Source organism: Schistocerca gregaria, chromosome 7 (genome assembly GCF_023897955.1).
Source record: "Schistocerca gregaria isolate iqSchGreg1 chromosome 7, iqSchGreg1.2, whole genome shotgun sequence".
NCBI lineage: Eukaryota > Metazoa > Arthropoda > Insecta > Orthoptera > Acrididae > Schistocerca > Schistocerca gregaria.
Genome location: NC_064926.1, coordinates 5,713,741 through 5,729,522, shown reverse-complemented (window position 1 = coordinate 5,729,522; position 15,782 = coordinate 5,713,741). Strand labels below are relative to the sequence as shown.

At 46.2% G+C, this 15,782-nt stretch overlaps 1 non-coding gene across 1 annotated transcript; it reads right to left on the bottom strand.

Moving 5' to 3' along the window:
- Positions 1–12,026: 12,026 nt before the first annotated feature.
- Trnak-cuu (transfer RNA lysine (anticodon CUU)) lies at positions 12,027–12,099 on the bottom strand. Its single transcript has one exon. It is a non-coding gene; the product is annotated as a tRNA-Lys (tRNA).
- Positions 12,100–15,782: the final 3,683 nt, after the last annotated feature.

Below are 15,782 nucleotides of genomic sequence, written 5' to 3'. Positions count from 1 at the left end.
ACCTCGGTGAACACCTTCCGGATAGCACGTCACACAGTACTCGTTTGGGTTGGGTGGTCCCATACAGAATCTCTCCATGCTGCCTAATGTTTTCCTAACGTCACACTCGTCACGTACTTCACTTTTATGTCATAATCATTTCTGAGAGGTAAAGAAATTGCATGACAGCATGCAGAGCTAGTGGCGTCAAAATTAACACACATACTTTATGTGACTCAAAAGCCGAACGAGTTACTTTCCGACGTTGTTTTAGATGTGCAAGTGCCAGTCAAAACTCGCGGTGTCGGCACTCTGCCGACCATTTCGCTAGTTAACACCGGTCTTGTTGTGTGTGTTTCAAGCTCAAGAGCATTTCCAAGCAGAAAATGGTCAACAGCAACATTCAGACGGTTTCGTACTGCTCAATTGCTTCATTAAAACGGTATGTTTCTTTTTCAGAACTGGAAGAAAACGAGCGTGACAACATTCGAACCTGTAATCATCAGATTCGAAGTCCGACGCCTTATCCATTAGGCCACATGGTCACTGACGACCAACCGTATCATGTATACGACTCATCTCGAAAGGCTCACACCCCTGAGGATTTGTGTTTTCGTTTTACACAGCCGCTGCCCCTTGCTCTTTCCCACCCATTCGTTACATTCAACCTCTTACGAGACCGACCAAATATAGACTGAGAAACAAGACCACACACTTTGTGCATTCGGAATCGAAGGCAGGGCGTCCCTCGCCGCATTTGCTACGATGGCCATTTGCTAGTTCTGCAGAAGCGGCGGCGGCGACGACGACGACGACGACGACGACGACGGCCGCGAGTGGGTCTGAGATATGTGAGAAATACATCTATAAAATGTAATTCAGACTGCCTCGTCCCACTTTATGCTGTACCGCTTTGGCAAATGCTTTATCTGCGCCATTCGCCTTAATCACATCTGAGAGTAATTCTTAAAAAAAAAACGCCTGTCGCTAATTGTTCGTCATCACAGATACTGTTTGCTATACGGCCACGACGCGCAACTGATTTCCAAAATTCATCTTTCTCCTGTGTGGATGGAACGTCCGATGCCTGGTTTATTAGAGCAGTGCTCTACCACTGAGGTAAAGAGGCGCTTCCTAGCGGTACTCTTGGGTACTTCGTCCTTACGGTCGTCTGCATCATCAGACTTCAGCTGACAACACTTCATATTACCGGCTAATATTTGCAGCTATGGCGACCCATTACTGCTTGGCTACACATCTGTCACGTAACCGATGTGCTCTCCAAACAACAACACTTGCATTTCAGAACATGTCTTCCACACATGTCTACAAAATCACCTTCACATTTAAATAAAGTTTCCTTGTGACTGACAGAGACGTAGGCAAAGTTTAAAGTTGCTATTTCCATTACATCTCCTTAATCAGAAAAACGGTAATTTACATCTGCAGCGGAACAAATTTCCGTTCCGCCCAGCGTGTGGCTCGAACCCACGACCCTAGGATTAAGAGTATGACGCTCTACCGACTGAGCTAGCCGACTACCTCGGTGAATACCTGCCGGATAGCACGTAACACAGTACTCGTTTCGGTTGGGTGGTCCCATACAGAATCTCTCCATGCTGCCTAATGTTATCCTAACGTCACACTCGTCACGTACTTCACTTTTATGTCATAATCATTTCTGAGAGGTAAAGAAATTGCATGACAGCATGCAGAGCTAGTGGCGTCAAAATTAACACACATACTTTATGTGACTCAAAAGCTGAACGGGTTAGTTTCCGACGTTGTTTTAGATGTGCAAGTGCCAGTCAAAACTCGCGGTGTCGGCACTCTGCCGACCATTTCGCTAGTTAACACCGGTCTTGTTGTGTGTGTTTCAAGCTCAAGAGCATTTCCAAGCAAAAATTGGTCAACAGCAACATTCAGACGGTTTCGTACTGCTCAATTGCTACATTAGAACGGTATGTTTCTTTTTCAGAACTGGAAAAAAACGAGCGTGACAACATTCGAACCCGTAATCATCAGTTCCGAAGTCCGACGCCTTATCCATTAGGCCACATGGTCACTGACGACCAACTATATCATGTATACGACTCATCTCGAAACGCTCACACCCCTGAGGATTGGTGTTTTCGTTTTTCACAGCCGCTCCCCTTGCTCTTTCCCACCCATTCGTTACATTCAACCTCTTACGAGACCGACCAAATATAGATTGAGAAACAAGACCACACACTTTGTGCATTCGGAATCGAAGGCAGGGCGTCCCTCGCCGCATTTGCTACGATGGCCATTTGCTAGTTCTGCAGAAGCGGCGGCGGCGCCGGCGACGACGACCACGACGACGACGACCGCGAGAGGCTCTGAGATATGTGAGAAATACATCTATAAAATGTAATTCAGACTGCCTCGTCCCACTTTATGCTGTACCGCTTTGGCAAATGCTTTATCTGCGCCATTCGCCTTAATCACATCTGAGAGTAATTCTTAAAAAAAAACGCCTGTCGCTAATTGTTTGTAATCACAGATACTGTTTGCTATACGGCCACGACGCGCAACTGATTTCCAAAATTCATCTTTCTCCTGTGTGGATGGAACGTCCGATGCCTGGTTTATTAGAGCAGTGCTCTACCACTGAGCTAAAGAGGCGCGGCCTAGCGGTACTCTTGGGTACTTCGTCCTTACGGTCGTCTGCATCATCAGACTTCAGCTGACAACACTTCATATTACCGGCTAATATTTGCAGCTATGGCGACCCATTACTGCTTGGCTACACATCTGACACGTAACCGATGTGCTCTCCGAACAACAACACTTGCATTTCAGAACATGTCTTCCACACATGTCTACAAAATCACCTTCACATTCAAATAAAGTTTCCTTGTGACTGACAGAGACGTAGGCAAAGTTTAAAGTTGCTATTTCCATTACATCTCCTTAATCAGAAAAACGGTAATTTACATCTGCAGCGGAACAAAATTCCGTTCCACCTAGCGTGTGGCTCGAACCCACGACCCTAGGATTAAGAGTCTGACAGTCTACCGACTGAGCTAGCCGACTACCTCGGTGAATACCTGCCGGATAGCACGTCACACAGTACTCGTTTCGGTTGGGTGTTCCCATACAGAATCTCTCCATGCTGCCTAATGTTTTCCTAACGTCACACTCGTCACGTACTTCACTTTTATGTCATAATCATTTCTGAGAGGTAAAGAAATTGCATGACAGCATGCAGAGCTAGTGGCGTCAAAATTAACACACATACTTTATGTGACTCAAAAGCCGAACGAGTTACTTTCCGACGTTGTTTTAGATGTGCAAGTGCCAGTCAAAACTCGCGGTGTCGGCACTCTGCCGACCATTTCGCTAGTTAACATCGGTCTTGTTGTGTGTGTTTCAACCTCAAGAGCATTTCCAAGGAAAAAATGGTCAACAGCAACATTCAGACGGTTTCGTACTGCTCAATTGCTACATTAAAACGGTATGTATCTTTTTCAGAACTGGAAGAAAAACGAGCGTACAACATTCGAACCCGTAATCATCAGATCCGAAGTCCGACGCCTTATCCATTAGGCCACATGGTCACTGAAGACCAACTATATCATGTATACGACTTATCTCGAAACGCTCACACCCCTGAGGATTGGTGTTTTCGTTTTACACAGCCGCTCCCCTTGCTCTTTCCCACCCATTCGTTACATTCAACCTCTTACGAGACCGACCAAATATAGATTGAGAAACAAGACCACACACTTTGTGCATTCGGAATCGAAGGCAGGGCGTCCCTCGCCGCACTTGCTACGATGGCCATTTGCTAGTTCTGCAGAAGCGGCGACGACGACGACGACGACGACGACGACGGCCGCGAGTCGGTCTGAGATATGTGAGAAATACATCTATAAAATGTAATTCAGATCGCCGCGTCCCACTTTATGCTGTACCGCTTTGGCAAATGCTTTATCTGCGCCATTCGCCTTAATCACATCTGAGAGTAATTCTTAAAAAAACGCCTGTCGCTAATTGTTCGTCATCACAGATACTGTTTGCTATACGGCCACGACGCGCAACTGATTTCCAAAATTCATCTTTCTCCTGTGTGGATGGAACGTCCGATGCCTGGTTTATTAGAGCAGTGCTCTAACACTGAGGTAAAGAGGCGCTTCCTAGCGGTACTCTTGGGTACTTCGTCCTTACGGTCGTCTGCATCATCAGACTTCAGCTGACAACACTTCATATTACCGGCTAATATTTGCAGCTATGGCGACCCATTACTGCTTGGCTACACATCTGACACGTAACCGATGTGCTCTCCAAACAACAACACTTGCATTTCAGAACATGTCTTCCACACATGTCTACAAAATCACCTTCACATGCAAATAAAGTTTCCTTGTGACTGACAGAGACGTAGGCAAAGTTTAAAGTTGCTATTTCCATTACATCTCCTTAATCAGAAAAACGGTAATTTACATCTGCAGCGGAACAAAATTCCGTTCCGCCCAGCGTGTGGCTCGAACCCACGACCCTAGGATTAAGAGTCTGACGCTCTACCGACTGAGCTAGCCGACTACCTCGGTGAATACCTGCCGGATAGCACGTCACACAGTACTCGTTTCTGTTGGGTGGTCCCATACAGAATCTCTCCATGCTGCCTAATGTTATCCTAACGTCACACTCGTCACGTACTTCACTTTTATGTCATAATCATTTCTGAGAGGTAAAGAAATTGCATGACAGCATGCAGATCTAGTGGCGTCAAAATTAACAGACATACTTTATGTGACTCAAAAGCTGAACGAGTTAGTTTCCGACGTTGTTTTAGATGTGCAAGTGCCAGTCAAAACTCGCGGTGTCGGCACTCTGCCGAACATTTCGCTAGTTAACACCGGTCTTGTTGTGTGTGTTTCAAGCTCAAGAGCATTTCCAAGCAAAAAATGGTCAACAGCAACATTCAGACGGTTTCGTACTGCTCAATTGCTACATTAAAACGGTATGTTTCTTTTTCAGAACTGGAAAAAAACGAGCGTGACAACATTCGAACCCGTAATCATCAGATCCGAAGTCCGTGGCCTTATCCATTAGGCCACATGGTCACTGACGACCAACTATATCATGTATACGACTCATCTCGAAACGCTCACACCCCTGAGGATTGGTGTTTTCGTTTTACACAGCCGCTGCCCCTTGCTCTTTCCCACCCATTCGTTACATTCAACCTCTTACGAGACCGACCAAATATAGACTGAGAAACAAGACCACACACTTTGTGCATTCGGAATCGAAGGCAGGGCGTCCCTCGCCGCATTTGCAACGATGGCCATTTGCTAGTTCTGCAGAAGCGGTGGCGGCGACGACGACGACGATATGTGAGAAATACATCTATAAAATGTAATTCAGACTGCCTCGTCCCGCTTTATGCTGTACCGCTTTGGCAAATGCTTTATCTGCGCCATTCGCCTTAATCACATCTGAGAGTAATTCTTAAAAAAAAACGCCTGTCGCTAATTGTTCGTCATCACAGATACTGTTTGCTATACGGCCACGACGCGCAACTGATTTCCAAAATTCATCTTTCTCCTGTGTGGATGGAACGTCCGATGCCTGGTTTATTAGAGCATTGCTCTACCACTGAGGTAAAGAGGCGCGGCCTAGCGGTACTCTTGGGTACTTCGTCCTTACGGTCGTCTGCATCATCAGACTTCAGCTGACAACACTTCATATTACCGGCTAATATTTGCAGCTATGGCGACCCATTACTGCTTGGCTACACATCTGACACGTAACCGATGTGCTCTCCAAACAACAACACTTGCATTTCAGAACATGTCTTTCACACATGTCTACAAAATCACCTTCACATTCAAATACAGTTTCCTTGTGACTGACAGAGACGTAGGCAAAGTTTAAAGTTGCTATTTCCATTACATCTCCTTAATCAGAAAAACGGTAATTTACATCTGCAGCGGAACAAAATTCCGTTCCGCCCAGCGTGTGGCTCGAACCCACGACCCTAGGATTAAGAGTTTGACGCTCTACCGACTGAGCTAGCCGGCTACCTCGGTGAATACCTGCCGGATAGCACGTCACACAGTACTCGTTTGGGTTGGGTGGTCCCATACAGAATCTCTCCATACTGCCTAATGTTTTCCTAACGTCACACTCGTCACGTACTTCACTTTTATGTCTTAATCATTTCTGAGAGGTAAAGAAATTGCATGACAGCATGCAGAGCTAGTGGCGTCAAAATTAACACACATACTTTATGTGACCCAAAAGCCGAACGAGTTACTTTCCGACGTTGTTTTACATGTGCAAGTGCCAGTCAAAACTCGCGGTGTCGGCACTCTGCCGACCATTTCGCTAGTTAACACCGGTCTTGTTGTGTGTGTTTCAAGCTCAAGAGCATTTCCAAGCAAAAAATGGTCAACAGCAACATTCAGACGGTTTCGTACTGCTCAATTACTCCATTAAAACGGTATGTTTCTTTTTCAGAACTGGAAAAAAACGAGCGTGACAACATTCGAACCCGTAATCATCAGATCCGAAGTCCGACGCCTTATCCATTAGGCCACATGGTCACTGACGACCAACTATATCATGTATACGACTCATCTCGAAACGCTCACACCCCTGAGGATTGGTGTTTTCGTTTTACACAGCCGCTGCCCCTTGCTCTTTCCCACCCATTCGTTACATTTAACCTCTTACGAGACCGACCAAATATAGACTGAGAAACAAGACCACACACTTTGTGCATTCGGAATCGAAGGCAGGGCGTCCCTCGCCGCATTTGCTACGATGGCCATTTTCTAGTTCTGCAGAAGCGGCGGCGGCGGCGCCGGCGACGACGACGACGACGACGACGACAGGCTCTGAGATGTGTGAGAAATACATCTATAAAATGTAATCCAGACTGCCTCTTCCCACTTTATGCTGTACCGCTTTGGCAAATGTTTTATCTGCGCCATTCGCCTTAATCACATCTGAGAGTAATTCTTAAAAAAAACGCCTGTCGCTAATTGTTCGTCATCACAGATACTGTTTGCTATACGGCCACGACGCGCAACTGATTTCCAAAATTCATCTTTCTCATGTGTGGATGGAACGTCCGATGCCTGGTTTATTAGAGCAGTGCTCTACCACTGAGCTAAAGAGGCGCGGCCTAGCGGTACTCTTGGGTACTTCGTCCTTACGGTCGTCTGCATCATCACACTTCAGCTGACAACACTTCATATTACCGGCTAATATTTGCAGCTATGGCGACCCATTACTGCTTGGCTACACATCTGCCTCGTAACCGATGTGCTCTCCAAACAACAACACTTGCATTACAGAACATGTCTTCCACACATGTCTACAAAATCACCTTCACATTCAAATACAGTTTCCTTGTGACTGACAGAGACGTAGGCAAAGTTTAAAGTTGCTATTTCCATTACATCTCCTTAATCAGAAAAACGGTAATTTACATCTGCAGCGGTACAAAATTCCGCTCCGCCCAGCGTGTGGCTCGAACCCACGACCCTAGGATTAAGAGTCTGACGCTCTACCGACTGAGCTAGTCGGCTACCTCGGTGAATACCTGCCGGATAGCACGTCACACAGTACTCGTTTGGGTTGGGTGGTCCCATACAGAATCTCTCCATGCTGCCTAATGTTTTCCAAACGTCACACTCGTCACGTACTTCACTTTTATGTCATAATCATTTCTAAAAGGTAAAGAAATTGCATGACAGCATGCAGAGCTAGTGGCGTCAAAATTAACACACATACTTTATGTGACTCAAAAGCCGAACGAGTTACTTTCCGACGTTGTTTTAGATGTGCAAGTGCCATTCAAAACTCGCGGTGTCGGCACTCTGCCGACCATTTCGCTAGTTAACACCGGTCTTGTTGTGTGTGTTTCAAGCTCAAGACCATTTCCAAGCAAAAAATGGTCAACAGCAACATTCAGACGGTTTCGTACTGCTCAATTGCTACATTAAAACGGTATGTTTCTTTTTCAGAACTGGAAAAAAACGAGCGTGACAACATTCGAACCTGTAATCATCAGATCCGAAGTCCGACGCCTTATCCATTAGGCCACATGGTCACTGACGACCAACCATATCATGTATACGACTCATCTCGAAACGCTCACACCCCTAAGGATTTGTGTTTTCGTTTTACACAGCTGCTGCCCCTTGCTCTTTCCCACCCATTCGTTACATTCAACCTCTTACGAGACCGACCAAATATAGACTAAGAAACAAGACCACACACTTTGCGCATTCGGAATCGAAGGGAGGGCGTCCCTCGCCGCATTTGCTACGATGGCCATTTGCTACTTCTGCAGAAGCGGCGGCGGCGACGACGACGACGACGACGACGACGACGACCGCGAGTGGCTCTGAGATATGTGAGAAATACATCTATAAAATGTAATTCAGACTGCCTCGTCCCACTTTATGCTGTACCGCTTTGGCAAATGCTTTATCTGCGCCATTCGCCTTAATCACATCTGAGAGTAATTCTTAAAAAAAACGCCTGTCGCTAATTGTTCGTCATCACAGATACTGTTTGCTATACGGCCACGACGCGCAACTGATTTCCTAAATTCATCTTTCTCATGTGTGGATCGAACGTCCGATGCCTGGTTTATTAGAGCAGTGCTCTACCACTGAGCTAAAGAGGCGCGTCCTAGCGGTACTCTTGGGTACTTCGTCCTTACGGTCGTCTGCATCATCAGACTTCAGCTGACAACACTTCATATTACCGGCTAATATTTGCAGCTATGGCGACCCATTACTGCTTGGCTACACATCTGACTCGTAACCGATGTGCTCTCCAAACAACAACACTTGCATTACAGAACATGTCTTCCACACATGTCTACAAAATCACCTTCACATTCAAATACAGTTTCCTTGTGACTGACAGAGAGGTAGGCAAAGTTTAAAGTTGCTATTTCCATTACATCTCCATAATCAGAAAAACGGTAATTTACATCTGCAGCGGTACAAAATTCCGCTCCGCCCAGCGTGTGGCTCGAAACCACGACCCTAGGATTAAGAGTCTGACGCTCTACCGACTGAGCTAGTCGGCTACCTCGGTGAATACCTGCCGGATAGCACGTCACACAGTACTCGTTTGGGTTGGGTGGTCCCATACAGAATCTCTCCATGCTGCCTAATGTTTTCCAAACGTCACACTCGTCACGTACTTCACTTTTATGTCATAATCATTTCTGAGAGGTAAAGAAATTGCATGACAGCATGCAGAGCTAGTGGCGTCAAAATTAACACACATACTTTATGTGACTCAAAAGCCGAACGAGTTACTTTCCGACGTTGTTTTAGATGTGCAAGTGCCATTCAAAACTCGCGGTGTCGGCACTCTGCCGACCATTTCGCTAGTTAACACCGGTCTTGTTGTGTGTGTTTCAAGCTCAAGACCATTTCCAAGCAAAAAATGGTCAACAGCAACATTCAGACGGTTTCGTACTGCTCAATTGCTACATTAAAACGGTATGTTTCTTTTTCAGAACTGGAAAAAAACGAGCGTGACAACATTCGAACCTGTAATCATCAGATCCGAAGTCCGACGCCTTATCCATTAGGCCACATGGTCACTGACGACCAACCATATCATGTATACGACTCATCTCGAAACGCTCACACCCCTAAGGATTTGTGTTTTCGTTTTACACAGCCGCTGCCCCTTGCTCTTTCCCACCCATTCGTTACATTCAACCTCTTACGAGACCGACCAAATATAGACTGAGAAACAAGACCACACACTTTGTGCATTCGGAATCGAAGGCAGGGCGTCCCTCGCCGCATTTGCTACGATGGCCATTTGCTAGTTCTGCAGAAGCGGCGGCGGCGACGACGACGACGACGACGACGACGACGACGACGACCGCGAGAGGCTCTGAGATATGTGAGAAATACATCTATAAAATGTAATTCAGACTGCCTCGTCCCATTTATGCTGTACCGCTTTGGCAAATGCTTTATCTGCGCCATTCGCCTTAATCACATCTGAGAGTAATTCTTAAAAAAAAACGCCTGTCGCTAATTGTTCGTCATCACAGATACTGTTTGCTATACGGCCACGACGCGCAACTGATTTCCAAAATTCATCTTTCTCCTGTGTGGATGGAACGTCCGATGCCTGGTTTATTAGAGCAGTGCTCTACCACTGAGCTAAAGAGGCGCGGCCTAGCGGTACTCTAGGGTACTTCGTCCTTACGGTCGTCTGCATCATCAGACTTCAGCTGACAACACTTCATATTACCGGCTGATATTTGCAGCTATGGCGACCCATTACTGCTTGGCTACACATCTGACACGTAACCGATGTGCTCTCCAAACAACAACACTTGCATTTCAGAACATGTCTTCCACACATGTCTACAAAATCACCTTCACATTCAAATACAGTTTCCTTGTGACTGACAGAGACGTAGGCAAAGTTTAAAGTTGCTATTTCCATTACATCTCCTTAATCAGAAAAGCGGTAATTTACATCTGCAGCGGAACAAAATTCCGTTCCGCCCAGCGTGTGACTCGAACCCACGAACATAGGATTAAGAGTCTGATGCTCTACCGACTGAGCTAGCCGGCTAAATCGGTGAATACCTGCCGGATAGCACGTCACACAGTACTCGTTTGGGTTGGGTGGTCCCGTACAGAATCTCTCCATGCTGCCTAATGTTTTCCTAACGTCACACTCGTCACGTACTTCACTTTTATGTCATAATCATTTCTGAGAGGTAAAGAAATTGCATGACAGCATGCAGAGCTAGTGGCGTCAAAATTAACACACATACTTTATGTGACTCAAAAGCCGAACGAGTTACTTTCCGACGTTGTTTGAGATGTGCAATTGCCAGTCAAAACTCGCGGTGTCGGCACTCTGCCGACCATTTCGCTAGTTAACACCGGTCTTGTTGTGTCTGTTTCAAGCTGAAGAGCATTTCGAAGCAAAAAATGGTCAACAGCAACATTCAGACGGTTTCGTACTGCTCAATTGCTACATTAAAACGGTATGTTTCTTTTTCGGAACTGGAAAAAAACGAGCGTGACAACATTCGAACCTGTAATCATCAGATCCGAAGTCCGACGCCTTATCCCTTAGGCCACATGGTCACTGACGACTAACTATAACATGTATACGACTCATCTCGAAACGCTCACACCCCGGAGGATTTGTGTTTTCGTTTTACAAAGCCGCTGCCCCTTGCTCTTTCCCACCCATTCGTTACATTCAACCTCTTACGAGACCGACCAAATATAGACTGAGAAACAAGACCACACACTTTGTGCATTCGGAATCGAAGGCAGGGCGTCCCTCGCCGCATTTGCTACGATGGCCATTTGCTAGTTCTGCAGAAGCGGCGGCGGCGACGACGACAACGACGACGACGACGACCGCGAGAGGCTCTGAGATATGTGAGAAATACATCTATAAAATGTAATTCAGACTGCCTCGTCCCACTTTATGCTGTACCGCTTTGGCAAATGCTTTATCTGCGCCATTCGCCTTAATCACATCTGAGAGTAATTCTTAAAAAAAAACGCCTGTCGCTAATTGTTCGTCATCACAGATACTGTTTGCTATACGGCCACGACGCGCAACTGATTTCCAAAATTCATCTTTCTCCTGTGTGGATGGAACGTCCGATGCCTGGTTTATTAGAGCAGTGCTCTACCACTGAGCTAAAGAGGCGCGGCCTAGCGGTACTTTTGGGTTTTTCGTCCTTACGGTCGTCTGCATCATCAGACTTCAGCTGACAACACTTCATATTACCGGCTGATATTTACAGCTATGGCGACCCATTACTGCTTGGCTACACATCTGACTCGTAACCGATGTGCTCTCCAAACAACAACACTTGCATTTCAGAACATGTCTTCCACACATGTCTACAAAATCACCTTCACATTCAAATACAGTTTCCTTGTGACTGACAGAGACGTAGGCAAAGTTTAAAGTTGCTATTTCCATTACATCTCCTTAATCAGAAAAACGGTAATTTACATCTGCAGCGGAACAAAATTCCGTTCCGCCCAGCGTGTGGTTCGAACCCACGACCCTAGGATTAAGAGTCTGACGCTCTACCGACTGAGCTAGCCAGCTACCTCGGTGAATACCTGCCGGATAGCACGTCACAAAGTACTCGTTTGGGTTGGGTGGTCCCATACAGAATCTCTCCACGCTGCCTAATGTTTTCCTAACGTCACACTCGTCACGTACTTCACTTTTATGTCATAATCATTTCTGAGAGGTAAAGAAATTGCATGACAGCATGCAGAGCTAGTGGCGTCAAAATTAACACACATACTTTATGTGACTCAAAAGCCGAACGAGTTACTTTCCGACGTTGTTTGAGATGTGCAATTGCCAGTCAAAACTCGCGGTGTCGGCACTCTGCCGACCATTTCGCTAGTTAACACCGGTCTTGTTGTGTGTGTTTCAAGCTCAAGAGCATTTCCAAGCAAAAAATGGTCAACAGCAACATTCAGACGGTTTCGTACTGCTCAATTGCTACATTAAAACGGTATGTTTCTTTTTCAGAACTGGAAAAAAACGAGCGTCACAGCATTCGAACCTGTAATCATCAGATCCGAAGTCCGACGCCTTATCCATCAGGACACATGGTCACTGACGACCAACTATATCATGTATACGACTCATCTCGAAACGCTCATACCCCTGAGGATTGGTGTTTTCGTTTTACTCAGCCGCTGCCCCTTGCTCTTTCCCACCCATTCGTTACATTCAACCTCTTACGAGACCGACCAAATATAGACTGAGAAACAAGACCACACACTTTGTGCATTCGGAATCGAAGGCAGGGCGTCCCTCGCCGCATTTGCTACGATGGCCATTTGCTAGTTCTGCAGAAGCGGCGGCGGCGACGACGACGACGACGACGACGACGACGACGACGACGACCGCGAGAGGCTCTGAGATATGTGAGAAATACATCTATAAAATGTAATTCAGACTGCCTCGTCCCATTTATGCTGTACCGCTTTGGCAAATGCTTTATCTGCGCCATTCGCCTTAATCACATCTGAGAGTAATTCTTAAAAAAAAACGCCTGTCGCTAATTGTTCGTCATCACAGATACTGTTTGCTATACGGCCACGACGCGCAACTGATTTCCAAAATTCATCTTTCTCCTGTGTGGATGGAACGTCCGATGCCTGGTTTATTAGAGCAGTGCTCTACCAACTGAGCTAAAGAGGCGCGGCCTAGCGGTACTCTTGGGTTTTTCGTCCTTACGGTCGTCTGCATCATCAGACTTCAGCTGACAACACTTCATATTACCGGCTGATAATTGCAGCTATGGCGACCCATTACTGCTTGGCTACACATCTGACACGTAACCGATGTGCTCTCCAAACAACAACACTTGCATTTCAGAACATGTCTTCCACACATGTCTACAAAATCACCTTCACATTCAAATACAGTTTCCTTGTGACTGACAGAGACGTAGGCAAAGTTTAAAGTTGCTATTTCCATTACATCTCCTTAATCAGAGAAGCGGTAATTTACATCTGCAGCGGAACAAAATTCCGTTCCGCCCAGCGTGTGGCTCGAACCCACGAACATAGGATTAAGAGTCTGATGCTCTACCGACTGAGCTAGCCGGCTAAATCGGTGAATACCTGACGGATAGCACGTCACACAGTACTCGTTTGGGTTGGGTGGTCCCGTACAGAATCTCTCCATGCTGCCTAATGTTTTCCTAACGTCACACTCGTCACGTACTTCACTTTTATGTCATAATCATTTCTGAGAGGTAAAGAAATTGCATGACAGCATGCAGAGCTAGTGGCGTCAAAATTAACACACATACTTTATGTGACTCAAAAGCCGAACGAGTTACTTTCCGACGTTGTTTGAGATGTGCAATTGCCAGTCAAAACTCGCGGTGTCGGCACTCTGCCGACCATTTCGCTAGTTAACACCGGTCTTGTTGTGTCTGTTTCAAGCTCAAGAGCATTTCGAAGCAAAAAGTGGTCAACAGCAACATTCAGACGGTTTCGTACTGCTCAATCGCTACATTAAAACGCTATGTTTCTTTTTCAGAACTGGAAAAAAACGAGCGTGACAACATTCGAACCTGTAATCATCAGATCCGAAGTCCGACGCCTGATCCATTAGGCCACATGGTCACTGACGACCAACTATAACATGTATACGACTCATCTCGAAACGCTCACACCCCGGAGGATTTGTGTTTTCGTTTTACAAAGCCGCTGCCCCTTGCTCTTTCCCACCCATTCATTACATTCAACCTCTTACGAGACCGACCAAATATAGACTGAGAAACAAGACCACACACTTTGTGCATTCGGAATCGAAGGCAGGGCGTCCCTCGCCGCATTTGCTACGATGGCCATTCGTTAGTTCTGCAGAAGCGGCGGCGGCGGCGGCGACGACGACGACGACGACGACGACGACGACGACGACGACCGCGAGAGGCTCTGAGATATGTGAGAAATACATCTATAAAATGTAATTCAGACTGCCTCGTCCCACTTTACGCTGTACCGCTTTGGCAAATGCTTTATCTGCGCCATTCGCCTTAATCACATCTGAGAGTAATTCTTAAAAAAAACGCCTGTCGCTAATTGTTCGTCATCACAGATACTGTTTGCTATACGGCCACGACGCGCAACTGATTTCCAAAATTCATCTTTCTCCTGTGTGGATGGAACGCCCGATGCCTGGTTTATTATAGCAGTGCTCTGCCACTGAGCTAAAGAGGCGCGGCCTAGCAGCACTCTCGGGTACTTCGTCGTTACGGTCGTCTGCATCATCAGACTTCAGCTGACAACACTTCATATTACCGGCTAATATTTGCAGCTATGGCGACCTATTACTGCTTGGCTACACATCTGACACGTAACCGATGTGCTCTCCAAACAACAACACTTGCATTTCAGAACATGTCTTCCACACATGTCTACGAAATCACCTTCACATTCAAATACAGTTTCCTTGTGACTGACAGAGAGGTAGGCAAAGTTTAAAGTTGCTATTTCCATTACATCTCCTTAATCAGAAAAACGGTAATTTACATCTGCAGCGGAACAAAATTCCGCTCCGCTCAGCGTGTGGCTCGAACTCAAGACCCTAGGATTAAGAGTCTGACGCTCTACCGACTGAGCTAGCCGGCTACCTCGGTGAATACCTGCCGGATAGCACGTCACACAGTACTCGTTTGGGTTGGGTGGTCCCATACAGAATCTCTCCATGCTGCCTAATGTTTTCCTAACGTCACACTCGTCACGTACTTCACTTTTATGTCATAATCATTTCTGAGAGGTAAAGAAATTGCATGACAGCATGCAGAGCTAGTGGCGTCAAAATTAACACACATACTTTATGTGACTCAAAAGCCGAACGAGTTACTTTCCGACATTGTTTTAGATGTGCAAGTGCCAGTCAAAACTCGCCGTGTCGGCACTCTGCCGACCATTTCGCTAGTTAACACCGGTCTTGTTGTGTGTGTTTCAAGCTCAAGAGCATTTCGAAGCAAAAAATGGTCAACAGCAACATTCAGACGGTTTCGTACTGCTCAATTGCTACATTAAAACGGTATGTTTCTTTTTCAGAACTGGAAAAAAACGAGAGTGACAACATTCGAACCTGTAATCATCAGATCCGAAGTCCGACGCCTTATCCATTAGGCCACATGGTCACTGACGACCAACTATATCATGTATACGACTCGTCTCGAAACGCTCACACCCCTGAGGATTTGTGTTTTCGTTTTACACAGCCGCTGCCCCTTGCTCTTT